Source organism: Serinus canaria, chromosome 1 (genome assembly GCF_022539315.1).
Source record: "Serinus canaria isolate serCan28SL12 chromosome 1, serCan2020, whole genome shotgun sequence".
NCBI classification, from domain to species: domain Eukaryota; kingdom Metazoa; phylum Chordata; class Aves; order Passeriformes; family Fringillidae; genus Serinus; species Serinus canaria.
This window is the reverse complement of record NC_066313.1, coordinates 73,405,976-73,432,959: the sequence shown is the minus strand read 5'-3', so window position 1 is coordinate 73,432,959 and position 26,984 is coordinate 73,405,976. Positions and strand designations below refer to the sequence as shown.

Sequence of the window (26,984 nt, the reverse complement as noted above, 5' to 3'; positions counted from 1 at the left end):
AGAAGAATTAAAAAGTACTTTCCCCTGGACATAAAGGTGTGGCTATAAATACATATCTAATCTGCATTCCTCTTTGCTCAGTAATAATACACTAAAAGATATAGCATGGAATATAGACATAACCTGTTCAGTTATAATGACCTGATCCATTGGTTCTTCAGGGGAAATTCAGGAAAGCATTGTGAACTCATCACCTCAAACAAGTAAGCATAAAAGTTTCTTGCCAAATCAGTTCATCACACATGGTTGGATATTTTACAGAAGAAAACTGAGTATTTTAAAGAGACTTCATGCTTTATGAAAAATATTATTTCTCACTTTTCAGTCAGAAGATAAGAGTGCCATTTTCAGCCCAGTAGCTTATGAATCAATGGCAGAAAAGAATAAATTATTTAAAAATCATGCTCTTATCAACACAAACAAAAGTGGTAATTTTTCTAAGTGGAAAAAGCATCAAATCTAGAATTTATGTTTTCACAATTACCAAATATTGCATATTCCTATTTTTAAATTTTCAGAATCTTTCTTGAATGGTTTCAAACTGAGTAGACCTGAAGCAGGCAGTGTGGAAACCACGCTGGTAAGCATAGCTGGTAAGATCTCACATTGACAATATCTTTCCTCACATTCTTGGTCTGTACCACTCTGGCACATTCTTGGATGTCTTAGTTAGAATTTACAGAGAAGTACCTGCTTACAGTGTAGACTGGCACTGATGCTATTAAAAAAAAAAAAAAAAAATGTACGTCATTTTTGCAAAGCAAATGATCTCTGAACAGCACAGTTCACTTCCCTGAGTCGTGTTCTGTCACTGAGAGGCTTCTCTGGCACCAAGGCTCTTGTGGTGCTGCAGTGAGCAGCTCACTGAGCATGGCAAATGCTGATGGAGCCAGGTCAAGGAACTGCCTGCTTGCCTCTATGAGACAGAGGGCTTGTGGACTGAGTCGAGGAGCATTGATGTAAATTGCCCATTGCCTTGCTAAATCTGGATAGATAGATGGTTTTTCTCTCTGGCAATAGCTGTCTTTCTGTGGAGTAGAAGCACTTGCAAGTAATTTCATTCATGTGGAAATGTTTGCTGACCTCTGCTTCTGTGCAGAGTTACCAGAGAAAAGAGAAGGAGAATCATACCAGACTATGAGGAGGCCCAGGTTGCTCAGAGAAGTTAGAAGCTGCAGATTATCAGTACATTACATTTCTCTGTGGATTTCAGAGAAGAAAAGAAAGTCCCATATTGTGCATGAGTAGACATATTATCATAAATGCACCATTTTTAAAAATAACACCACTGATAATCCTAGAACAGGATGCACTAGCTGGAATTTAGCATTGCATTGAAGCACAAATACAATTTACTAAACTCATCAGCAATAGCTATGTTTGGCTTCTTTGTAGTGAACATTTTAATGTATAGTTAAATTACAACTCACAGCCATAGAAGGAAACTCTCTATTATTTGAATTTTTAGAGCCTTACTATAAATTGCTAGAGGTGAATTTTACACTAACACTATAAAAATAAAATGGAAAAACCTCTAAAGTGCTACAATCCAGAAAATATATGCACTGTTATCGCTGATCTCAAATGCAACTACAGATAATTTTAAACACATGGTAAGCTTCTCCTTAAGTACTTATATTTTAGGGAGAGTAACTGTTCTAAATCTTATTGTATTCACAGAGTAATTTTGCTTTGAACATTTCTGTAGGTAAACGTAGTGCTGCTCATGGTGGTATTTATTGAAGCTGGATTGTTTTACAATTTGCAACTCAATAATTCTGTATATAATTCGAAACAAACAAGGAGATTCTTGTGTAGCTCTTTAACTCCACAGCAATACCTTACTCTGAAATATCAGCTATCAACAGTTGTTTCATGAGTAGCAGAACTAATGAGGTCAGTGTGTCTGTCAGTCACTTTCTGGCATTTCTCTACATACCAGCATGCCTCATGCTGTGTTCCACACCCTCACTCTCTGTCTCTCTTCTCCCACCACCACCTGTCTACTGAATGTAATAGAAATGGTCAATGGATATTCCATCCAGATACTGCCAAGGGCTGACTCTGATCTGATAATATCCCAGGAAGAGCCCTTAAGGGAATAAGACAGCGTTAAGGTGAGCCAAAGTTTGTGGGTTTTTTAGAGGTTTAATTATGTATAGAAAAATATAAAGTAGAAAGCAAGAATCAAATGACAGAACCACAGAATAGCCCAGGCTGAAAGGGACCTTGAAAGATCCTCTGGCCCAACCTTTCAAGGGAAGGAGAGCCTAGATAAGATTATCTAGCACCACCTGCAAAAATGTCTTGAAAACCTCCATGATAAGGTTGTTCCAATGACTGATTGCCTTCAGTATAAAAATTTTGTTCTTACTCGAAGATAAAACCCCTTCTAGTGCAACTTATGCCCACTTCTTCTTGTCTTCTCCATGTCACTACTCATGAAGGGAAAGCGTCCATCCTCTTTAGGTGAAGATTTTAGTTTAAGGTTATTTTTAAATGTTTGCAGTCATTATCATTAATTTATTGCATAGTTTTTATTTTGTTTGCAAGCTGAAGGAAAAACTCCTTTTAGATCGAATTTCTGTGAGACATTTATCTAAATGAGTGAGTTAGAGATGCTATATCCTGATTTTCAGTTTATTCTTTGAGATACAATTAAAATGTGCGTGGTCAGTGAAACATGAGAGCCCTCTAATTCCTTACGTGATAAAACTGTCCATTTTTTCCATGCCTGCTACCTCTTGTCTTACCCAAATCTTGGTGTACAGGCTGACATATCAATTCCCCATTCTAATATTTCTTTTATTCTGAAGATTAATTTTTATGGGCCATCTCATAATTTTCAAGATATCCTCAAATATTCCTTAATGTGTCCTTTTTCTTAAAGGTCAGGACACCTCTTCTCTTTATACACAGTAGCACAGGACTGTGAACTGGCCCTGTCAGTTTTGAACCTGTTCAAGTATCAAGCTTCTGGCCATCCAGTCCTTACACAAGCATAATTTGATTTGCAAATTGAGTAACAGAAAACAAAACCACAATTGAATGGAAACAGAAGTGAAAATTTGAGGACTATGAGTAATGCAAAGAAAGGAAAAATAATTGAATTCCAGTGAATAACTTAAAATGCTTTTATTTTTAATAATATCATCACGGCACTAACTGGAATACCAGTAATTGGAAAAAATAATTAAAACTATGCAATAAATTAATAATAATAACTTCAACACTCCACGGTGCAAAGAAATAATAGGGGAAAAAAAGTCAACATAGGCTTTTTGGCCACCTTCTCTAAAGGGATTTAATAAAGAAAATGTTGGTGAAGGTAGGAAGAGAAAAATCATGCAGTCTAACTATATGTAGTATTTTGAAAGAAATATTGATGTTAATAATTTCTTTTAAAAACATTTTTGAATGAGGACAGTATATACAAGTGGACTTCAGATCCAGAGAGGGTATGAAGTATTAAAATAATAAAGTAATCCAACGAGAAAAAGCTGAAGAGAAAGTGAGACAAACACATAATGAAGGAAGTTGACTATAAACCACCTCTCAGCAGCAAACTTCCAACATGCAGTCACACATTCTATGTGCCACTTTTCACTGCCCGGTACATGGAACAGCTCCTATCTTCTCCCAGTGGTGAAGGGTGCAGTGACACAGCTCTGAGATCAGGCTTTTCCAGTGTGCATTGTAATGCAGACCAGGGCAGATGTTGAAAGCAGGAAAGTATTTGTCTTAATATGCTTTTCTGGGTTCAGTTCTCTACCCCTGGATTGTAGCATCTTTGCCCAATAAAGTCTTCACTGGAGAGGAAGCCAGTTGCTTACCAACATGATTGAATTAATTAGAAATGTTAAGATAGGTAGCAGTCTGGGCTTGAGGGATCCCAGTCTTGAGGGATATGGTGAGGAGTAGAATTAGAACTGTGATGTTTAAACTCAGGAGACTGAGTTTAAGCTGTTAAAGTAATTAGTGGATGGACCATCCTGGGAATTTGCCTGCAGAATAAAGGAGATGAGCAGAGCTGACATCTCTTTAAGGACATTTTTCTTAGACTCTCAATTCCCAAATTGAGGAAATCAGGAAAGGAAGGCAGGAGATCAGCAGGGCTGACAAAGGATCTCCAACCTAAAGTGTAAGAAGTAGCCCTCTGGAGAAGTACTTGTGCACACTGGTGAGTGAAAAATTGGGCATGAGTCAGCAATGTCCACCTGCAGCCCAGAAAAAACTGTTGCATAAAAAGTGTGGCTAGCAGGTTAAGGAAGGTGATTTTCCTCCTTTACTCTTCTCTTTTATATGCCATGTGGAATACTCTGGGGTTTTTTTTACTGTTTTTCTTCATCAGAATATGTGATTCCCCCCAAAAAATTCCTGTGAAGAACCAGTTTGAGCAAATTCATTCAAGTGATTTCTTATGTCAAGAGCAACTATTTTTTCTGTCTACAACACCAGAGGAAAAGAGAGCTAATGTCTTCAGGCTCTGATAGGTTTAGCTCCCTGACCTATGTGGTTATTTTGAGTTCTGCTTCCTTGCCCTTCTCTCTGTCACAACCTCTTATATTCCTTATTACATCATCTGTACAAACCCCTAAATTAATTTTAGTGTAAATTTGGAAACATTTTAGAAAAATGTGCAATAGTTTTAGAATTTTTATAGAATTTCCTTGCATAGGAAGAACATTGTCTAAGTAATTGAAATACAGAAAACAGAAGAACAAATCATTAAAAGTATGAATAGTCATGGCTTTGTGCATTGCCAAATACTTTAGTGGCAATGACACATCTTGCATTAAACAAAAGTATAACTATATACTCAGTGGGTTCCCACTCTCAGTTAGATGTGAAACTGTGAATTATAACATTAAACTGCATGGCATAAACAATGAGTACTCAAGACAGCTTTTGGATATATTGTTTTCTAAGCAAAAAATTAGAAGTGCAGCTGCTTTGTGCCTTTTACTTCAAATGTCTTTTGCTAAACTACATCTCACAGATATCAGAGTAAAAGCTAGTGGTAGAAACCAACCCAAAATATTTTGCACAAAAAAAGCACAATAACTCACAAGTTAAGAAAGAGAACTATGGGGCATGGAAAATAAAGACGTTAAATTGAACAATTACATGAGCAATAAATAGATCATCATTAGCAAAGACTTTGGAATGTTCTTGACTGAAGGTCACTATTTACCGTCAAAGATTCAATTCAATTTCGGCAAAATCACACGCTGCTAACAAAACCTGCGGTCACAGCTGCCTCAAAGGGGAATCATTATTATCTTGGTACTTTAATTAAAGGAAAGAATGGTTAAGGTTGTTAAATACTGCATTAGTAATTTCAATTTTCTTCTAGAATCTGATGCAAGTCCTAGAGTGTAAATCTGGTTTGAAAAAGGATTATATGCAAATTAGAAAATGTAAAGCCTAAATCATATTTGAGTAACTGGGTATATATAAATTAGGTATTTCATAAACATTTTATAGAATTATATGATCACCAAGGTTGGGAGAGACCTTCAAGATCATCAAGACCAACCATTAACCCAGCACTACCTCTGTAACATCTAAACCACCCTGTGCCAGACCCAGACACCTCTTAAACACCTCCAGGGATGGTGATTCCACAACCTCCCTGGGCAGCATATTCCAATACCTGACCACCATAACAGTGAAAATTTTTTTCAAATATCATATCTGAATGTCCCCTGTCTCAGTTTAAGGCCATTTCCTCAATTCCTTTCACTGGGCACACTTCCATAAGATTCTGTCTCACAAGTTCTTCTTTGGATGAATTTTTACATCCTGATGAAGTTTTTTTTCTTAAACATGTGCTTCAGTTTACACAATTTATAAGTAAAAACTACAATGCAGAACAGAAGTGCCAGCTGTGGCAATTTCGGATGCTTGAGTCTCATTTAAGAAAGCTAGTCCAAAGTTTAATAAAAGTGTCTCTACAGTCAGGTCAGTCCCCAGGTTTTTTTTAGTTTTAAGGTGACTTTCTGAAACTCAGAGACTAGTTGGGATTTGCAAATGTAATTTAAGATTGTCCCAAGTTCATTGCAACTAAATTTATGGAGTGAATTGTAGCAAATTTGAAGGAACCTTCTGAATTTAGGAATAGAGCCTAGAAACACATCTCTCTCTAGAGGTGACACATCTAAAAAAGACTCCTGGCTCTCCGTTCAGAAGCCTCAACAGGTGTTGAATTATGCATAAATAAACATGTATCTTTGAGATTTTGTCTGATTTCTGCTAGATAGCTTTGGAAATACAGATTTGCTGGGCACAACAGGGGTTTGCAGTGCATTTGCTACGCAAAACTGGAAAACTGCAAGCTAAGGTAGAATGTTTGAAGATTGATTATCCTCAGTTTTTGCTTCCTAAGGAAGTCTCTGATTAATTGCTATATTTTTTATTAAGCATAATTTGTCCAATTTCAAATGCCAGATCACTGGAACAGTCTACTTATTGTAAGTAGAAAAGCAGTAAATAAAACATCATTTCTGAGTACAGAGGGGGTTAAGGTTCTCCAAGTAGATACACTAACTGATAGGGAAATTGGAGTGAGCGAAAAAACCTTCAAAACCAAAGACTGAGAACAGTAATTAACTATGTATGTATTTTCATTATTATTTATACTAAAGCTAAATTATATACACTATAATTAGCACAAGTATATTTCCCCCTTCAGCTGGAGAGTACAGGGGAGAAACTACTGCTTGTTAAATTTGGGTTATTTCTGGGCAGGACTGTTTTTGCTTTGAATTGTCAATATTAATCATAAACCTCCCAGATTTCTGTGTTCAGTAATTATATTCAGAATCCACAGACCAAAGTGAAATACAATTCATTATAAGAAAACTAAAATGCTTCAACATACTTTACAAAAAGAATGTATCTTTTTGCTTTCCTTTTGCAATTATGCATTCTTTTATGCAAAAGCATCCAGTGTGAATAGGTCCTGGTGTTGTTTTATTGCACCTTGAGGTCTATAGCATTGTGTATGTAGGCCTGCATAATCAAAAGCATAAAGAAATTAGAGTGCTAGAAGCTGGACTATTTTAACACTTTCTTCCAAAACTAATACACATAAAAATAAAATGGTCCAAAAACCCTGTTGAGCAATTAAAAGTCCAGCAATTCCCTCAACATTTTCTATTATGTCATAGCTTTGTATTTCATATTCTTTTTTGACAAAATAGTCAATACCTCATTTTTTTTTTAAATGGATTTAAATGGCTGTGGCTCTCTGCAAATAATGAATGGGAGCACCTGGATTGCAGTCTTGGCTCAGCAGAAGTCAAAGGGAAAAGTTCCTTTCAGTAGTTTTAGGATTTTAGTCATAGTTTGTAGGCAAATGACACTGCCACACATCTATTAATTCTGCTTTTTAATGTGCTGTTATGGGTGCTTCTGCTCTGGGACACAGAGAGTGGGGGGGAAGAATTTCCTTTGCAGCAAGAAGCAAGGGATAAATCGTGAAGAAGGCAGATGCAGGAGAGGGGAAGGAAGAAGGCTCATTTTGAGGAGCAAATGAATGAATTGTAGTGGTTTGTGCAGGATTATCTCCTGTGGGAGGGACCTTGTGCTGGAGCAGGGAAAGAATGTAAGAAGTCCTCCCTCTGTGGACAAAAGAGCTGCAGAGACAAGTGGTGATGAACTGATCACAACCTGCATTCCCTGTACCTGTAGAGAAATTTTCTGTAGATCATTTGGAAAGGATCACTTTTCATGGGTCTCAGGAGGCCCTGTTCTGCAAAGCCTTGCCTCAGCACAATGCCTTTGACACACAGGTAGCTCTGCTGCTAGCAAAATGACAGCTTGTGTGGGCAAGGGTTTCAGCATCCCATCACTGAGATTTCTATCAGGGAACAGATCAATCTATAAGGAACCTTTGAAAAACCTCCCAAGCACTTCCAGCACACATAACTGAGACACAGGAAAGATTTATTTAACATGATTGAAAATATGAAAGCTTTTTTTTTTGTTCGAAAAATTTGTAATAGCAATTTAAAAATTAAATAACTCTCATGCCCCAGAATGTTTATTGCTGAATTATCCTTTTAGGATTTTGCTGGATCCTGCTGTGCCATTTGTCTCTAAGAAGCAATTTCTTATAGATTTCACCATTACCTTCTTGCTCTAACAAAAATGTGTTTACTTTTTACAACTTGAAAAATGAAGAACACCTACACGTGTAGTATTTTTCTTCTGGGGCAGAGGTTTGGAGTAGAGAGAAGGAACTCACTGCTTTCTTCCTAGCATGACATATTTGCAGACTGGTTCTGTGAAGACCAACAGCCTTTCTCTAGGAAACAGAAGTGCTGGTTTTAGGTGCTTTCTCAAAATCTCTCCACAGGTCATGTTTTTTAGCTGAAACTGCTCTGCTTGCAGCACCTGGAGGATATGTGCCAGTGCACCTTTCTTTCCTTGCTGCTGATGTTTACACTGCCCTTCCACTGAGCCTGTCCGTAACACCGCAGAGGGTCTGCTCACCCTTCTGCAGAGGACCTGTGTGCTTCCCAATGGAATTGCTCAGGTGGATCCCAGAAGACTGCTGAGATGGGCAAGCACCTCTGGACATGCCCTTGTCCAACACCTGGCTCAGAGCAGGGTCAGCTGCAGCAGGCTGACCAGCACCTTGCCCTGATGAGTTTTGAATATATCTCCATAGATAGAGACTTCCTCTCTGAACAAACTTGTACCAGTCTTTTACCATTGTCAAAGTAAATTATTTTCTTCTTATTCTTAAATGACTGGGCACCAGAGGGAAGAGCCTGAGTCCAATTTCTTAACTTCCCTCACTTTAGGGATTTATATACACTGATGAGTTCTCCCCTGAGCTTTCTCTTCTACAGGTTGAACTGTCCCAGTTCTCTCAGCCTCTCTTCATATGATATGCTCCAGACACAACCGTCTTGGCATCCCTTTGCTCCAGTTTATCCATGACTCCTGTACTCCTCATGGCAGTCCCACTGAACAGTAGCATCAGGTGGGGCTGACCCACACATGCAGCACAGACCCACCAGGAGCTGCCTCACTGACAGCCCCTGGTGAGAGGTGTTACACCAATCCCTTCTCCTGGCTTATTTCCCTGGAGCAGCAGCCAGGGCAAAGATCCCACACACTATGTCTCTGATGAGTGCAAGCAATCAATCTGACTGTCTTGCAGTGCCTGCAGTTCTCTCTTATGAGATTTTTTTTTTTTTTAAAGCTCAAATGGCAGCGCTTCTATTTTGTTCCAAACAGCAAAGGATCTGAACTTTGAAAGCTGCCAAATTCTAAGCAGAATCCAAACTACTTATCTTCAGACATTGCTCACTAAGGCCTTTCTTCATTTGTTTGACTTGGGTCACTGGCACATAATTTCAAGTCAAAAGCACTAAACTTTTGTTCAGCACATTGAGGGCTCATCCTGACCTAAGTAAAGGCAAATTCTGAAGATTAACTGATTACACAAGTTTAGTTTGAGTTTTATTAGGAATTTCTTAACACTGTACTTCTTCAGCTACTCAGATACACTTACACTCTCAGAAGATATGGTAATTTGCCCTTCTGCTCAGGCATCCTTGCTGCAGATGTTTTGAGACTGACAAGTGCTTCTCAGTATAGTCCCTCAAGACCCTCTAGGTTTAAACTGAATCTCAAAGGTAATTTTCAGTCTCCTAATTTATATATGCTGAGTTCAAGTTCACTGTACATAATTATATTCAGCACCCTGCCACAAGAGGGAATAAACCCAGCCATATTCTGTTCACTTACATGGCTTTATGCTCAACACACAAAATATGTTTTGTGGTATTTTACAGATGGAACATCTAGAAAAGGCAGCAGGAAACACTGGAAATGGCCAGTGACCCAAAATACCCGGAGAGCTGAAGTGCAGAAAGCACTTGCATCCTTTTATCTTGGATAAATGCTTTCCAATTTCTTTGCTTTGATGATTTGGGATTCTGCCAATGTGCAAGTTATGAGATCTAGTCATTTGTTTAATACTGCTGTAAAATCTCTGTGTTTTTTTTTATTTCAATCTGTGAATGTAGAATTTTGTAATTTTCTGAAAAGTCCTTTATTGCTCATCAGATTATGCACAATGAGGAGTCATTAACCTTAATGATCACCCTGTCTACACAGAAGACAAGGAGGCCAATTAAAGGTAGAAGAGTATTTTTTCCCCCTTCTCCTTTTCTATAAAAGGGAACAAAAGGTAAAAAACCCAAATTTTCTTTTTGGGGCAGCAAGACAAAGCAAGAGCAAACTTTGTTTTTGGGGCAGCAAGATAAAGCAAAAAAGCAGGGAATTAGAAATTATTCACAGAAGGAAAAACAAAGGAGGCTTCTGCCAAGAGTGGAGAATCTGTGTTTCATCAACCACAAGCCTCAGCCTTGAAAAGCCTCTGGCGTGTGGAGGCCCTGGGAGAGATGCTCTGGGGCAGCACAGGGAGCACAGTACCTGAGCCCATGCAGCAAAGCACAAACAAGGTGTCTTACTTCATCTGGGCTTTTTATCACTCACCCTGTCATGCAAAAACCAGATCTGAATGCCCACTGATCTATGAGTGGTCAGCTGTGTGGAGCAAGAGGCACAGATGTATAAAATCATGCACACTGGATTTCAATGGGCTTTGCCCACATGTCAAGTGTCAGTCTGAAAACAAGGGTAGAAAATCGGGCTCTGCACACTCCTAACATGCAGCCATAAGGGTGATTCCTGTCCCTCTTCATTTCAGCCTCCAGTTTAAATCAGTCAGCTCCATCTTTGGGTGAAAGGCAGAGTAACCCACCCAATTAAGAGATCATGGCCCCAGAGAACATGCAATCTGCAAGGTGAGAAACAAAAAGCAGCACCAACAGTGATTCTACACTTTTGCAGAAGCTCCTAGTGCTGCTCATTGCTTCACATAATTTCCTGCTGTTTCCATCCTGGCTTTATTAAAGTGGACTAATTTCATATGGCAGACACAAGAATAATTTCCAATTATTATATTTCATATCTATTTCATACTTTTTATTTTATAAAGGCACATTATACATTTATAATTGATACCATTTTAATTAATAATTTTTCTATTCAATCTCCAGGTCTGTTGAAATTATTAATGGTAAAACAATTATGAATTAAAAACCTGTGTGAAAGTAAGGAGATTTGAAGTTTTACCCTAAATTTGGTTTTCTTAAGCCTGGAATTAGCATTTTTTTTATTAGATACTTATGTGGGGAATACATGGATAAGGAAAAGAGAAAAGCAGAATAGGCTAAGTGGTGTGATTTGAAGTTATATGACAGGAAAGAAAAACAAAGAAGCCCTGCCAGAACAAATGGAAGCTTCAAACCCAAATGTTAGTTCCATATTACCATCACAGCCAAACCGCAGAGGCAAACAGTTTTTATGCGACCATTGCTTTACATCTAGCAAAACATGCAGTACAAAAAACCACTCTTCCACTTAGGCCTAAGTCCAAAAATGATACTGAGGTGTTTGTATCTTGTTGAAATTAATGGCCCATTTAAATTGGAGGGAGGAGGAATCTCAAACCTGATGCAATGTTGAAGCACTGTCCATAACGAGAGGCATCTCAGGCAGTTCAGACATTTAGCACATTGCCTGATGAGTAGTATTTTTCCATGCATCTTTTCCTATATAGGAAAGTATAGGTAGTGGCATCCTGGGAGCCAGATACCTGAAAATCAGATATAATGATATTCCCTGCACTGAAGTCATTTGTGCAACTTAAATTTCATATAGTTGAGTGAAAAACACTGGGAATTGTAACCTGCGTGCTTTGGTAAGGCTCACTGCTAGGTTTGCAAAATATGAGGATTACTTTTCCATGAATGGGAAGAGCTCTTATTCAAAAACTGCAGGAGTAAGGCAACCTTTATGATGAAAATTAATAAAAAATTAATTAGAAAGGAAATTGTCTCAAATGTGCCACTTTCCTGACTGAATACCAAGTTTGTATCAATCCTTCTAGGCACAGACATAAGGAGCTCTGAAAAAAGAAAAAAAAAAAATAGATGAGGCATAATAGAGTGTTAAAATTGGAGCATTGCTTTCATACCCATGAGATTGCTTTTTCTTTAAAGTATTCCAATTATCCTGACAGTAAAAGAAAGGACAACTACATTAGTATAATATTATTTCCATAACAGCTATCTTCAGTCACTTCTGATCTGACAAATTTCTACATACATTGTGCCTAATAAGCTTGTTTTGGTTTTTTTGCAACCCCCTTGATGAAGTGTAAATCACAGCACAATTGTTTCACTGGAGGCTTGCTATATGCATCATCCTGCATGGCCTGCTGCTGAGACAGAGCATGTGGGGAGGCTCCACTGTGGCAACAGCTACCAGTCCATGATGCATTGAAATCCTCAGCTCCTCAATGCTAAAGATCATTGTGTCCTAAATAGGAATTCTATCATCTGAGCAAACAGAAGTCCCCTGCTCCTTCTGGTAGTGGTGCAGTATCAGCAATTAGCTGCTGAGCCCCAGACTGTATCCCAGAAGATGAAAAGAACAGCTGCTTTAGCAAATTAATGGCCACTGGCATTATATTATTCTGTTTTTAATTTAGGCAGCATATTGTTCTTAATTCCCTTCCAAGAGACAGAGGAATCTACAAAAATCATCAAGAAAGTTCAGTCATCTTCATGAGTGCTTGTGAGAAGGCTTTTTTTCACCTCATTGAGCCCTACCAGGCGTTTTCTGCAAGGAATCTTCCCAAAGTTGCTGGCTGCTCCCCTAGAAAGCTGATTTTATTAAAATTCAATCATTAGCATTGTACATGTCACACTGTAAGAAGTCCTGGGTATATTTCCAAAACAGCAGATTCCCAAAAGAGTGACAGACAGTATCTATATGGAGTCATTATGTCAAAAGACTCTATTATTAATGAGGTAAAACTGATGTTGTGTAAAAATCAATATACACCGTTAAGGAGATCTGCCTGGGCTTTCAGTGGTTATAAATTCGCTTTTTTCAGCAAATGTAAATACAAGAGATATAAATATGCTAAGCAGTTCAAAATTCTTTGATGAAAGCTAAAACTAATTTGTGTGCTATATCATTCAGTCTTCTTGAATGCAATCTTACGAGCCGTAGCAATCTTGACCGGAGTTTAAAGGTATCCAGTCACTGAAATGTTCATTAAGCATTATCTCAAGAGGCAGTTCTGTTTGCTAGAATGATCTTTTTTAATTAGTGAATTACAGAACCGCATAAAAACCTTCAGCTGTCGTTGCCTTCTGCTTACACAACATCTTTCTGCTGCCTAAGAACTAAATTGCTCTGTAATTGTATCCTCCACTGCAAATAAGCAAAAATGTACTTCAGGAAAGCCCTAGTGGTTCTTAAGAGGGTCAAAATAAAGATGAAGAACCAAACACCTTGCAGATTAATATAACCAAGTTTTCTTTTCCATCTTTCAGAATCTCTTAATGGTAGCTTTTTGTTGAGAAAAATGATGGTTGTTGATACCAAATGAGTCCTGTGAAAAAAAGTGGCCTTCACCAAACAAAACATCCCCCCCACAAAGCTACGGGTAAAAATAATAAATAATGCAAAAACCCCAAACTGTGGAAGATAAAGAAGCAGTAATTCTAGCAAGGAATTGTGCATTTCTGCCTGATCAAGCACTGAACATAGACCTGTCCTAGTACTAGTAACATATTCCAGCCAGAGTTTTGGGATGTGGTAGACTTGTCTGTGGATGACTCCTCTTTTGACTTGATTAATCATTGCTCAGTGTCAGAATGATTGATTCTTATATTCTTGTTGTCAGATGAGGGAAAGAATCTGGGACTATTTCACTGATAATTATCTATTCATCCAATTATTTCTGCCCATTTAATAAATCATTCAAATATGTAGCAAAAAAAAAAAGTGCCTTCCAGAATATAACTTCTGTCTATTGGCCCTGGAAGAGACTGATCTAATCCTGTGAATATATAGGAAAATTCTGGTTTTAGCAGGAGATTGTAACTAGATATGATATCTAATGATTGTGAAAGGATGCATTAGATTTATAGGGTGAGGTTAGCAGCACCAGTTAAACAGGTGGAAATAGCCATTCTGTCTGTCAGTGAGTGTGCAGCAAACAAGGGAGCACAAAATTTCCAGAATAGTCTTTAGATTAAGCAAGTCAGCACTCCTCACATATAGTTAGCCTGCAGATAAGTAAGAGGTGCTTAGCTCAGTATGTTATCTGAATGCAAACACCTCCCTGTAATCTTGCCTGCACTACTGGCTGTACAAGGTTTGAGCAAAGCTGTGACAACATCAATACACAGATACCTGTTGCATCCAAAAAACAAATCCATGAACAAACCAACCAACCAACCCCACAACTCAGACAACCACCACTTTTTCCATCATTATCAATAAACACATGCCTTAACTGAGGGAAAGTGAAGGAAAATCATTCACACCAATTTTCTGCATTGCTTCAAAATAAATGCACAGTGACTCCAGAAAAAAAAATCATCACACCACAGTGCAAAAGAGTAAAGCTGGTGAAAGCAAGTAAGAAGCTGATAAAAAAGTACATGATCCATAAAAATTCCTGAGAAAAATGATGAGGGAAGAGGGGAGCAGAGCTCTAGCAGTGTAAAGGAGGAACCTGAAGAAGCTGGGGACCTCACACAGTTTTCTCACTTCTTCTCACTTCTCACTGGGGACCTCACTTACTTCTCACTCTATGTTGTCACTCAGTCCCAGGTTTTACTTCCTGGGACTGAGTGACAACATAGAGTGAGAAGTAAGCCCAAGAATGCCCCACAAGGACAGCACTGCAGAGGTAATACCACCTGGAGCAAATGGCACTTTTCTTTGCAGCTTTGAACATTCAAAGATATTTTAAAAAGAAATTGTGCTTTGTTTCATGAACTTAGAAATTCAGCGACTCCTCGCAGGAGCTGGCAGCACTGGGATTAGGAGAAAAGGATCTCAGCTCACCTCATCTGGTCAATACCTGGAGAAGAAACATGCTCTTCCCTCTTCTGATCATCATTTTTTCTTTCATATTTTAATGAGTAATGACTACATGAAATTTTGAGGATGAAATGTAAACGATGTTCTAATAAAAACCATGTCACAGGTCAATAGCTTCATGGACATGGGGAAAAAAATAATGAATTGCTTGACTTCTAATATTTGGTTTAAACTAAATGAGGGCATTTTTGAGGTCAGTTAAAATGATGCTGCATCTTCACCTCATGCATTTTTGAATTAGTAGTTACATAGCCTTTAGCACAACTATTTTGAGACCAGCTCTTTTTTTCCATCTCAGATACTGCACTGTTATGAAGGGTTATAGGAAACGTTTTTGGTCTTCTCATCTGTCAGCAGCTGATGAAGATCCTTTAGACAAAACACAGCTTAACAGTGCAAGTTGTCATCTACTACTACCCTTTCTCCTCATTTTCAGGCCTTATAATGAAATAATGAAGAATGGGAAAATCAGTACATTTTTAGAATTAAGGTTAGATGTGAAGACATTTTGCATAAGCATGACCTTAACAGAGTTAGTGTCTGTTTACTTTTACAACAGTAATTGTAATATTTTCCTCCTGTGTCCCAAGCACAGTTATGGTATTATACAGGATTTCTTTTAAAGCTCATTGAATGCTGGGAAAACTGTAATAATTTCAGCAAATGATAAATCAGAGGAAAAGATTGAGCTAGTGAACTAAAACATTGTCTTCCTCTTTTTTGTAGATCCTTTTCTGCAAATATCCAAATAGTATCTCTCTAGAACAGGTTTGGCTGATATTTCCTCAAATAAACTAAATTTCACTACAGACATTATACATAATTGGAAAAAAATTATATTCCTGGGGTAAAAAACTGGAAAATTGGAATCTTCTTTACTGCAGAAGACGGTCTTTCTAAGAGAATCAAGAAGATTTAAACAGAATTGAAGCAATAGCCTTGGCTCCTACCAATTTAGTAGTACATCCCATCCAATAAATTCTATTTAAACTCAACTCAGACTAAACAAAACAGTAAATAGCAGTTTAGGTCAGATATTTTAATGGAGCATTGTAATGATTAAACTTTAAAAGGTAATTATTTTTATAGTAACAGGAATTGCATTTCTTATTTTATTACAGAAAGTAAAAAAAAAAAACCAAAAACCTATGAGACAAAGACATTACTTCCAACAGCTACTGTCCTGTGTCTGGAAAGAATCAGCATCCCATTAAGGCAATTACTGTTCTCATTTGGGATCCTGATAGGCTCCTAAATAGTCTGTCATTAAGATATATACAGCACATCTCTTTAATAAGATCTCTTGATTTGATGAAGCCCTTATTAATACCATCGAAGGTCCCAGAAGAACACCTCCATTTTTTGGTGAGTGTTCTGTTCAAGATTACTCTGGTGTCATTGACATTGCTCTTGGTATAATTAAGCTTGTATGCAGAGTCTTCTTTGGTTTTCAACACAGCTTAGCAGCAGTATGCATATACCAATGTGATGAAGCTCCATTTACAGGAGCAGCTTCTAGCATGAAAAGAATTTTTTTTTTAATATTTCATTTTTAAAGAAAAAATAGTGCAGATTCTGCATTATTATCTAATGAGGAGAAATTTTCTACAGTGTTTTTAATAGCAAAAGCATGTCATACTTTAAAAAAGTCTATTCTAAAAAAACCTTTTTGCCAACAATCATATCCTTTTGTTCCTCCTGTTCTTCTGTTACATGATGATCACACTGCACTGATACTTTCTATTGAGAAGAATAAAATACACTATAAAATACTCATTCATCAGGCTGGAGTTTGGATTAAGAACAAGTGGATACCTCCTTTGCTGTCTGATGTGAGACACAGATTCCGTACATTGATTAAGTGCTATATCCCAGATAAAATCCTATTAGCCTGAGCTGAAAATGATTGCTTGATTTGGAGGGGAGGGCAGGAAAATGGAAAAGCTTGAATGGATAAACATATGCCATTTACAGATGCTAACAAGGGAAGGACTCCTCTGACCAATGCCACAGCTGTGGTGCACAGAAGTGACAAGCTGTCTGAAAGCTGGCAGATGGACCTGACAGAGACCATGAATATTGACTGATCCTTCTGGAAAATCAGGCTGCTGACATAAGTAGTGGATGCATGCTTTGGTAGCTAAGCAAGCACCAAATTTGCCCAGCCCTTCCATCCACATGAACTCATCACCTCTAGAATTCCTGTCATTTAGTTTCACATGTCCAGCAAATCCTAAAAAGACTATTAAAAATTGCTTGCAGAGTATTGTTGAAAATCTGGCCATTTCTTTGTATATTTTAGCAAGGCTGGGACTGTTCTAAATACCTCTTTACCTCTTTATATTTGCTTTGTGATTCAAACTGTTATGTTATGTAAAGCTTAAAATGCCATTAAAAAAACAGGGAGAGCGTGTAAGAATTTATAGTACCTCCATGCTGTTTGATGGCAAAATCCCTCTGGGAAAACACTAGAGAAAAAAGTGTCAATTTCAGGAAAATTGCCATGGTCCAAGAAGTTTTTATAGTAACGGTGATTCAAAAATGAATTAAAAGTTACAATGTATTCAATGCAATTTTAGACACCATTAGTCCAGACAGTATTTGTGGAGTTATGCATGAAAAGGTGTTATTTTCTTATTGCTTATAATACAGAGGTACTTTTGCATGCATTGAAAACTTTCCATATCCTTTCCTTCCATTTTTTTTTTTCACTTATAAAGAGGTTTTCTACCAAGAAGAAAAATGCAGACATGTGTCCAATATTTCATCAAAATACTTCACGTGAGATACTTTTCTAATTCTCTTTGAAATGTGCAGGGCATTTGTTCTGTTCACCCTGCATAGCTTCCAAAATGTTAAGACTCATGCAAAAGCGACTAGGTAATTCAGGATGCAGGAAGACAACCTGCCAATCTGACACAAATAAAACCTGGGAGAGCTGTGCAAGTGTCACAGCCAACACAGGGAACCCTCACTGTTGGAGCCAAGCAAATGCACTTCCTGGGCTCAGTGGTAACACCCCATTCCCATCAGGAGATCTTCTGGAAGGCTGAGGAGATACTTCATAGCTGTCTACATCTTCCTCACAAGGGGAGTGGAAGGGCAGGCACTGATCTCTCCTCTGTGGTGAGCAGTGACAGGATGAAGGAATGGACTGAAATTCTGCCAGGAGAGGTTTAGGCTGGATATCAGGAAAAGGTTTTTCATCTGAGGGTGGTTGGGCACTGGAACAGGCTCATCAGGGAAGTGACCACAGCAACAATCCTGTTCAGAAAGCATTTGGACCCTTTCAGGCACATTGTGTGATTCCAGGGGCTGACCTGTGCTGGCTCAGGAGTTGGACTTTTTTAATTCTTGTGGGTCCCTTCCAACTTAGGATGTTCTGCATGTCTGTGGTTCTCTGATGCCATGATTCATTGCAAATGGATGTGATGGAAGTTTACTTTATTGCAAGGACAAGGACACGTATCAACTGCCACAGCACTCTTGAAAGCACTGTGAAGGATGGATTTAAATGATTTCACTAACGCTGAAGCAAGAAAATTATGCTAGATTTCCTGAGTTCCCAGAGAATGAATGCCTTAACTTGTTTTCTCAGCTCCCTAAGGCCTTCTCAAATGAAGTAAAATCCATTCAAATGCTTCATCTGGAAATCTGTTAGGGTAGCTTATTGCATATGAACTGGTTCAACTTTTGTACCATTCAGTGCTCTTTGTCCCCTTGAATTCTTTATTATTGTTAAGAATATTGCCACAATTTAGAAGAAAAAATGAAAAAGAGGCGAGTGATCACAACTAGTAATAGAAGCAATCTTTGTCAGGGAATTTTTTCTTCAGTAATTCATCTGCAAAATCTTGTACTACCTGAGGTTTGGATTACTCAGTTACTTTAAAAACCCTCAAGTGCTTTGTGCTTTCCTGGTGCTGTTCTTTGTCTGAGCATTTGCTCTTTTGCTGTTCTGCTTCTGAGTTCTCCTTTCATTTCCACCTGCCATACCAGAACAGCATTAAAAATATGAAAAATTTGCATTTTTACATGAGGGCTCCAGTATACCTTTTCTTCCTCAATTAATGCAAAATTGTTAAAAATTTTAAAGAGCACCTGTGCTAGAAAAAAATGCCACCTCCAGTTGTTTTGCTGTCTCTTTTCTTTAGATTATTGTATGATTTTTCCAAATTTATTAAAAATATGTGTTTTATTTCTGCAAGTAATGCATGGACATGAAATTATATACTATCAAAGCATATGCAACATAATATTTATATTGCTGCATATAGATTTCCTTTCCATTGCTGAGGCTGCAGATGGGACTGCAGGTCTGTTCTGACTCTTTAAGCAAATTATAATATAGTCTGCTACCAATTAGTCTCAGAAAAAGACAGCCTTCTAAAGGGAAAAAAAAGCAATGTAAGAGTTCAAGTGTTCAAGTGTTATCAGGAAATAGTAATAAATATATTTCTAATTTATTTAAATAGCTAAATGTTCTGGGTCTAGCTGGGATGGAGTTTCTTGGTAGCAGTCCTAATGATGCTGCATTCCAGATTTGGGACTAAAGCAGTGCTGATGACAAACCACAGTTTTGGCTGAACAGTGCCTGCAGAGTGTGAGGCTCTCTCCATTGCTCAGTCTGCCCCTCAGAGAGGAGGCTGGGGTGGGTAAGAGGCCAGGAGGCAACACAGCCAGGGCAGCTGCTCTGAACTGGCCAACAGGAAATCCCTTTCCCTATTAATTGTGCTTGGCAATAGAGCTGAGTGTGCTTGTCTGCCATGGTGGCCATAGCCTGGAGACTGGAGGGCACCAGGCTCCCCGTGGGCAGTGGCGACTGATTGTCATTGCAACACTTGTGGTGGATCTTTTTCCTCTTTCCTTTACTTGCCTTTAATTCAACCCCAAAATTTTCTCCCTTTTTCTCTTCTGATTCTCTCTCCTGTCTCACTGTTGGTAAGGGAATGAGCTGCTACATGGATGCTTAGCTGCTGGCTGGGATCAAATGACAACATAAATTAATATTAAACTAGGGATCCAATAAATTAAAATCACCATTCTAAATGGAATCACAAAATTTCTTAAAGCAACTTTTTTTTTTTTTAAATGCATTTGATCAGTAAATTTTAGGACTATAGCAGTAAAATAAATACAGTTAAAACTCCTTCATCTTGAGAACAGTAAAGGAAATTATGAGTTTGGGTTCAGTTTGACAAACCATGTGCAACTTGCAATACTGGATCTCTGAACTCACTTTTTAAAAATTAAAATGAGCATTTCTACATTAAATAAAAGCCGTACTGGGAGGAATTAATGAAGTTCTAACAGTATGCCTTTGAAAAGGATTAATTACCAGGTGAAAGGATAAATATGTATTAGAACTAAGGAAAAAGGGATCAAGGATGGAAAGAGACGTGTTGCCAAAGCTACACTGTGTTGCAGTTATAGTAACCTAAGAGCTCTGTTCCCTTTAGTTCAATTCTTGGGGCTAGAAGTAGTTTATTCTTACTGGAAAAATAAGTACTACACTTTCCAGTGTTATGAGTTGGCCTCATGTTACAAGGAACTCTATAAACATTGCAGCACTTTTAAAAATTTTGGCCTGTGCTTTTAAACAAGGTTCTCCATGTTGGTAGGAGGCCCTGAGCAAGTACCAGTTTACAGGAGAGAAGCACCAGATGTTACCAGAGCTTTGATTTTGATTTCAACAGCTTGCCAAAATACACTTTTGTTGTTGCCAGTACTTCTGCTTTTCCCAGCAATACGAAAACATTTACGACTGCTGGCACTTCAAAATAATGTGCATGGTCACAGCTACAAGTTGGTTTAAGGAAAGTAGTGCTCAACTTACCAGCCCCTTTTCTAAGTTAAGAAACATGATTTGCTTTCAGAAAACCTAGAAGTGTCACAGCTCCCTCCACCAACAGTAAAAATTTGTTTCCAGTTGGAAGTGGATTAATGCATTTTAACAAACACCCATTTTAATCTGTGATAACATGTTTGTAACTGAAGAAAACATTCTTTGGACCCATCTTGATTATGATACTATCACAATGGTTGCATTTAAGCAACTAAATATTAGAAACCTATTCCAAGGTCACTTGGAAAACCACAAGTGTTTTACAGACAGAGTGAGGAGGGGGGAATTTTCCTCCAAAAAGCTTTTTTTCAGTTTTTCCTACTGAGAGAGTCCAAGAACTTATCTTGGACAGTGCTCTTAATTTCCGTGACTATGGCAGGAAATGTTTGCCAGGGATTGTAGGACAGTGTTTCCAAAATCCAGTGGTCCTTTACAGAATGGTATTTGAAATTCATTTTACACATTTTACAAAAACGAAAGGTACACATGGAGACTGTTGTAGAACATCTGTAGGCAAAGTGAAGAGAGGATAAAAAAAAGAGAGAGAAAGTGACCATTCTGGATAGGATTGCAAATGGAGCACTAGTGGTGATACAAAGGAGGAATGCAACATGGGCAGCACTGGAAAGCAGGGTTTACAGCTTTCCAAAGGAATGCAGACAAGTCAGTTGGAGAAGGTCTGTTTAAAGAAGAGAGAGGCTGATCTAACAAATTTCCTTAGTTAAAACATAAAGGCCAGCTTTGTGACCTTGCTAGAAAGATATTTGTTTACTGCTCGGGTCGGAGAAAACAGCCTGGTATAAGTTTTGCTTATACCATAGTTTAATTTTACATTTAATTCCTTTTTCAGGTAGTATCAAGCATCTGCAGGACATAAGACAAATTTGTAGCTGTCACACAAATGGCTGAAAAGGATAAATGAAAGTACATCATTGGCCTAAGTGTGATGGACTGACCCATGCTACACACTTGGAAAAATTTGTTGTTCTCCTTGCATTTACATGTGTTGATTCTCAAATCTCTGCAACACTCTAAAGGCATGGTTCTATGTTAATTTTCTGCTTTTATAAGAATATGCTGTAAAGTAATAAAGTTGCAAAGGCAAAAACTTGAAAACCAGGAAATTTTATAATTAAAGTTCCACATAAAACTTTAAATCTATTGCTGGCCTCTGTGCACATGTGGTATGACCATTTTTAATGCCATACCCACAGATTCTTTTTCCCAAAGCAGGCCTGTTTCATCTAATGTGCTCATTGGATATTGCTCAAGAGACTCCCTCAGGAAGTGGTTTAATATTTTTTGTGAAATTATAAGTCAGCCTTTACAAGCTTTTCAGCCCATCACTCAAGAACCTGGAAGACTGTGACCAATCATTTCATCTCCAATATGACATTATGTATTTCACAGCTGGAGGAACAGAGACAAAGTCTTTGTGGGCAACATATGGGCTCAGCAGTAAATGAAGGGTTATAATTTAGGACCACCTGACTGCCAGGCATGTGTTCTGACATGATGCATTTCTTTCAAATGTGATGAACAGAAGGATGTTCAGATCAAACTGTAAGCTTGCATCCTGTCTCTGACCTTGGGGAGCCAACAGGACAGTCTGTGAGGACAGGCAAAGCCTGTAGTGATAGAAATACATAGTCTTTGTAAATACTGTAATATTTTCTGGAGAATATTTCAGTCTTGAGTGATGTCTGACTCTGAGACTTCCTGATACAGGAGTGATGGGATTTTTTTACTTAATGGCCATCAGTTTTCTTCTATGAATTGATCCTGTGTGTTTTTTGATAACGTACAATATCTCATGTCCTAGTAAAGTGAGCTGAATTTGTGTATGCTCTTTATTTCTGTTGTGGAGATATCAAAATAAGTACTTGGGATCTGAGAACACAGTGTGGAAACCTGAAAAAAATGCTGGTTTACAGAACTTCTGGACAAGATCATGGGGAAATTGCCACCTGCAGTTAAATGAAAATTTTCAGTGAACTTCTAGAGCCGAATGGGAAAAAATACCTTGGTGAAACTGAGATCAAAATCTGTATTCACCATAAAACCATGGGTGCTGAATCTTTTTTAAATCAGAAACTTGAGTCACTGTTCTGGCACCTTGCACAGGGAAAAGACAGATACAGTTACTGGGATAGAAAGAAACACTTAAAAGGGGACCAACCTACAACATACCTTTAATTTTTTATTTGCTGTTCCTGCTTTCTGCCATTTCGTGCCTCTTTATCTGGGACCCTGAGGTCAGTTTGAGTCTGGATGCTAGATGTTAATATTCATTCAGCATCACACCATGCTTTTTGTTGGGATTATCAGCCTGGACACAACTTTACTGAATGCAAATTGCTGCTATTACATGAACACACAGCTACTGCATTTGAACTTGGCTGGTTAAATCTTATCAGAACAGCTCTAATGCACCAAAATATATGAATTATTGCAATTATTGCAACATTAACATACTTGGCACACCTATTAAAAATGCTTATTTCCTTTAAGTTACTTGCTAAGACTTATACTGAACCTTTTTAAACTGGTAAAGCAAATTAGGCAGGGCTGCTACAGGCTATCCCTGGTCATATTGCCTCCTACACTCTGAACAACATAAGACTCTTCTCTGGAAAGAAGTTTGTGATGAAAAATGGTGGGAAAAATCAGATAGTATGAATAACTTACATTCTGATGACAAGTGGCTTGATACTTCTCATTTTGCAACTTTCTAAATATCCTTTATGTTTTTATGTTCAGTTGCTTCTTTTTCAAATAAGAAGAAAAAAATATGAATACAAACTCCTTCTGTTCAACCACAACAACGTTCCATAGTGTCCTCATTAAAAAGCACCTGGGCTGTAAAATATGAACATGCCACTATTGTATTTTCAGTATTGCACACAATGACCTCCTCATCTTGTTTAACAGTTTCCTTTTGTGGGAAACTGCAATATGCAACAAAGTGTTTTTATTTTTCTGCAATGCTTACTTTGCTGAAAAAATAAGCAATATAGTAAGGGGCGATGTACCAAGCATCACCTTACAATGGTTCCTGCCATGGGTTTTCAAACAAATGTGGTAATCCATGCTAATCTGGCTCAGTGCTTTGAAAACTCTTGTATGGTTTTGTTACAGCCTGCTTGCCATCCCTGCTAGTATTACAAATACCCTCCACTGCATACATGTTTTTATTTTATTGCACCTTTAGGCAAATTTAAAGCAAATAAAAAGATATAATTATGTTTGATTAAGGTAGCTCGGTGGTATATTTGTGTCAACTAGTTCAGTGTCTGTAATTCTTTGTTCTTTTGGTTTCACTGCATATGTACAAGGGATAAATAGATCTCAGAAGGTGTTGTGTACTCTGCTCTGGAGATCTACTTTGTTCAATTTAAAATAAATAATTGCAGTATTATAGAAAAAGAGGAGAGACATGCATACCTCTGGTGTGTGATTCCCCAAGACTTGAATTACTCCTTTGAGATGCCCATCTTAGAGATGTTCTGATTATACAGAGCATTGAGGAAAACGACATGCTGAAGTAGACTCATCAGCTTTTCACCTACATTGGCTGTAGGCATTGAGGTTGTGCCTGTGGTGGTGACCGTGGTGGCTCCTGTGGGAAGTGTCCAGGGGCTGTGCCATGCCAGACACAGCTGTCTTCAACCAGCCCACTGCAGGGCACAGCTGAACCCCTCAGCTCTGACTGCTGAACCTCGGGTAAGACAGATTTAAGGAAGGCTAAAAATGCCAGTTAGGCAAAGGGGAAAACAGCTCTGCAGAGGTCAAGGGCAGAAAAGGAGAATGGGAAGAATGTGCTCTAAGCATTGGGGCAAAGTCCCTGCAGCCCATGGGGGACACCCACACTGGAGAAGGCTTTTTCCTGAAGGGCTGTAGCTCATGAAGATTCCACACTGGAGCAGGTAAACCACATAAAAGGGAGGGATGGGCAGATATCAAAACTTTAAGATGGAACTTTAGCCCCTCCCCACTCCTCCCGTGCTCCTTGGGGATGGGGGGGAGTAAAGGAGTTTGGAATCTGGAGTGGAGCTGAATGTGGGAAAGTGGGGAAGAAATGTGCTGTTTAAATGTTTCTATTTGATTATTTTCCAACCTCTTATAATTGTCAGTAACTTAAAATAATTTTCCACATTTGAGTTTTGCCTACGATAGTAATTGATAAGCAATATCCCTGTCTTAATCTTGATCCTTGAACTTTTGCCTCACATCCTGAAAAGGGGGGAGAGTGAGAAAGAGTCTGAGTGGGGGTCTGGCTGCTGGCTGAGGTTAACCCACCACAGTCCCTAACCTTGAAAGGATATCAAGTAGCATCCATTTTATGAAAAGTGTTTGCACAACTTTTCTGAAAAGAAAAACTCTGTGCCTAAGATGAAGCCACGCACTTAATCATTTCACTATTATTTCTGATTCAACTACAATTAGGAAATACAGCAATTCTTTACTTCTGCTAAGGCATTATTTTCCGTTAATCCTATTTGTGTGACATCCTACTGAACATGAGATATGCCACAGTCCAAAGATGCAATATTGGTGTGCACAAAATCATAAAGCTAGAAGACCAACTTTATCAGTTCCTTACTGTTTTAATTTTATTGAAAAAACATGATTCTGACTACTAGTACATAAACATGCTAGCAGAAGAAGAAATAAATGAGTTTGTGGCATGGTTGGGCACATTCTACTTAGATTACATGCTGGCCTCGAAATCTGATGGTCTAAATAACTAAGACTGAGCCAGTAGGGTAGCAAGGATCCCTAATCTAACCATATACTTAAAGGAAAATATGAAAAAGCCAAAACAAGACCCTGCTATAGTTTTGGCCACTGTTGCTCTCCAGGTTTCCAAATCAGCTGTGTCTCTTTTCCCTTTAGTAATGATAAATGCTCTTCTACCTATACTTATACAAGATAAAAGGCATTGAGTCTTTGGAATTGTGGTGTGTTAAGAGATGCACAATTACTTTAGTCAAGTTTCTTTTCCTTAACTTTTCTTGATAACCTTGATGAAACATATTGCTGCTGCTCCATTCCTCTGGTTGCCTGTCTCATTAAGTATGTACTGAGTAACAAGTGACAGCACTAGCTAAGGTGCTTTATGGTATAAACACACAAATATTGAAACAAACCATTTTAAGTGCTCCAGAAATGGTTATTTTCTTCACGAATTCACTTTTAATTAAAGATGCATCAACTTAGAAGTACATTCACCATCATGCTACTGGCAAGGAAATCCTTCATTGTGAAAACTCTACCCTTACTAATCAGTTCCTCCTGGGACAATTTGAGGAGAGGTAACTAGAAATGCACAGAAAATCAATTTCTCATCACTTGTAAAATTTAATTATTTCAAAAATTTCATCACTCCATATTGGGCTTGTCCTGAAACTTCATGTCACTTTTCACCAAGAAAGAAAAAGAACAAAACTACCATGGTATTAAGCACCCCTACATATGATGGACTTCAGCCCCTCAAATCTGATGTAGTGTTCCTGAGAGAACACACAGTAGTCAGGTTTACAGCAAAGTTGCATTTTCCCAGAAAACATTTCAGTTGTAATGAACTAACGTATATTGATTAAAAAACAAATAAAAATAATTCCATTCAGTTCTCAAATGTGCCTATAGTAAATGAGGCTGTGGAGTGCTATGAAGGACAGGATGGGGCTGCATGTGCTCTGCCACACCACAGATACACTTTCTAGGGAAGGCAAGTTTTCTTCCTGCAGCCACTTCTGTGGCGAGGATGGAAAATCAAAGATCCTTGCTCTTCAGTATTTCCATAAGCCAAGCTTAAGGTCAACACTTCTAATGCCTCATCTTCCCGGGACCAGTTTTGCTGTGAGAATGGAAACAGGACTGCTAACATTTGAAATATTTTATTTTAAAATATATAATCTATCTGCAGTGCCATAAGGGCCTGCAGGAGAAGCAAGAGCAGATAGAATGCTTAAGGCAGTTTACCTAAACATTTCTCTCCATGCAAGGGCTGGGCTGATTTTAGCTATTTGTACTCAGCTCTTCTTCCAGCACCAGCGCAAGTATCAGCATATGGCTGGGATCAGCAATGGAGCAGAGAGCCATAAAGGCTTTACTGCCACTACGTCACCCGTGAGTTGTGTAG

General features: G+C 38.2%; 1 protein-coding gene across 1 annotated transcript in view; it reads right to left on the bottom strand.

Moving 5' to 3' along the window:
* GPC6 (glypican 6) overlaps nucleotides 1-26,984 on the bottom strand; it is a 714,343-nt gene that overhangs the window by 145,390 nt on the left and 541,969 nt on the right. The gene's annotated exons all lie outside the window — the stretch shown is intronic.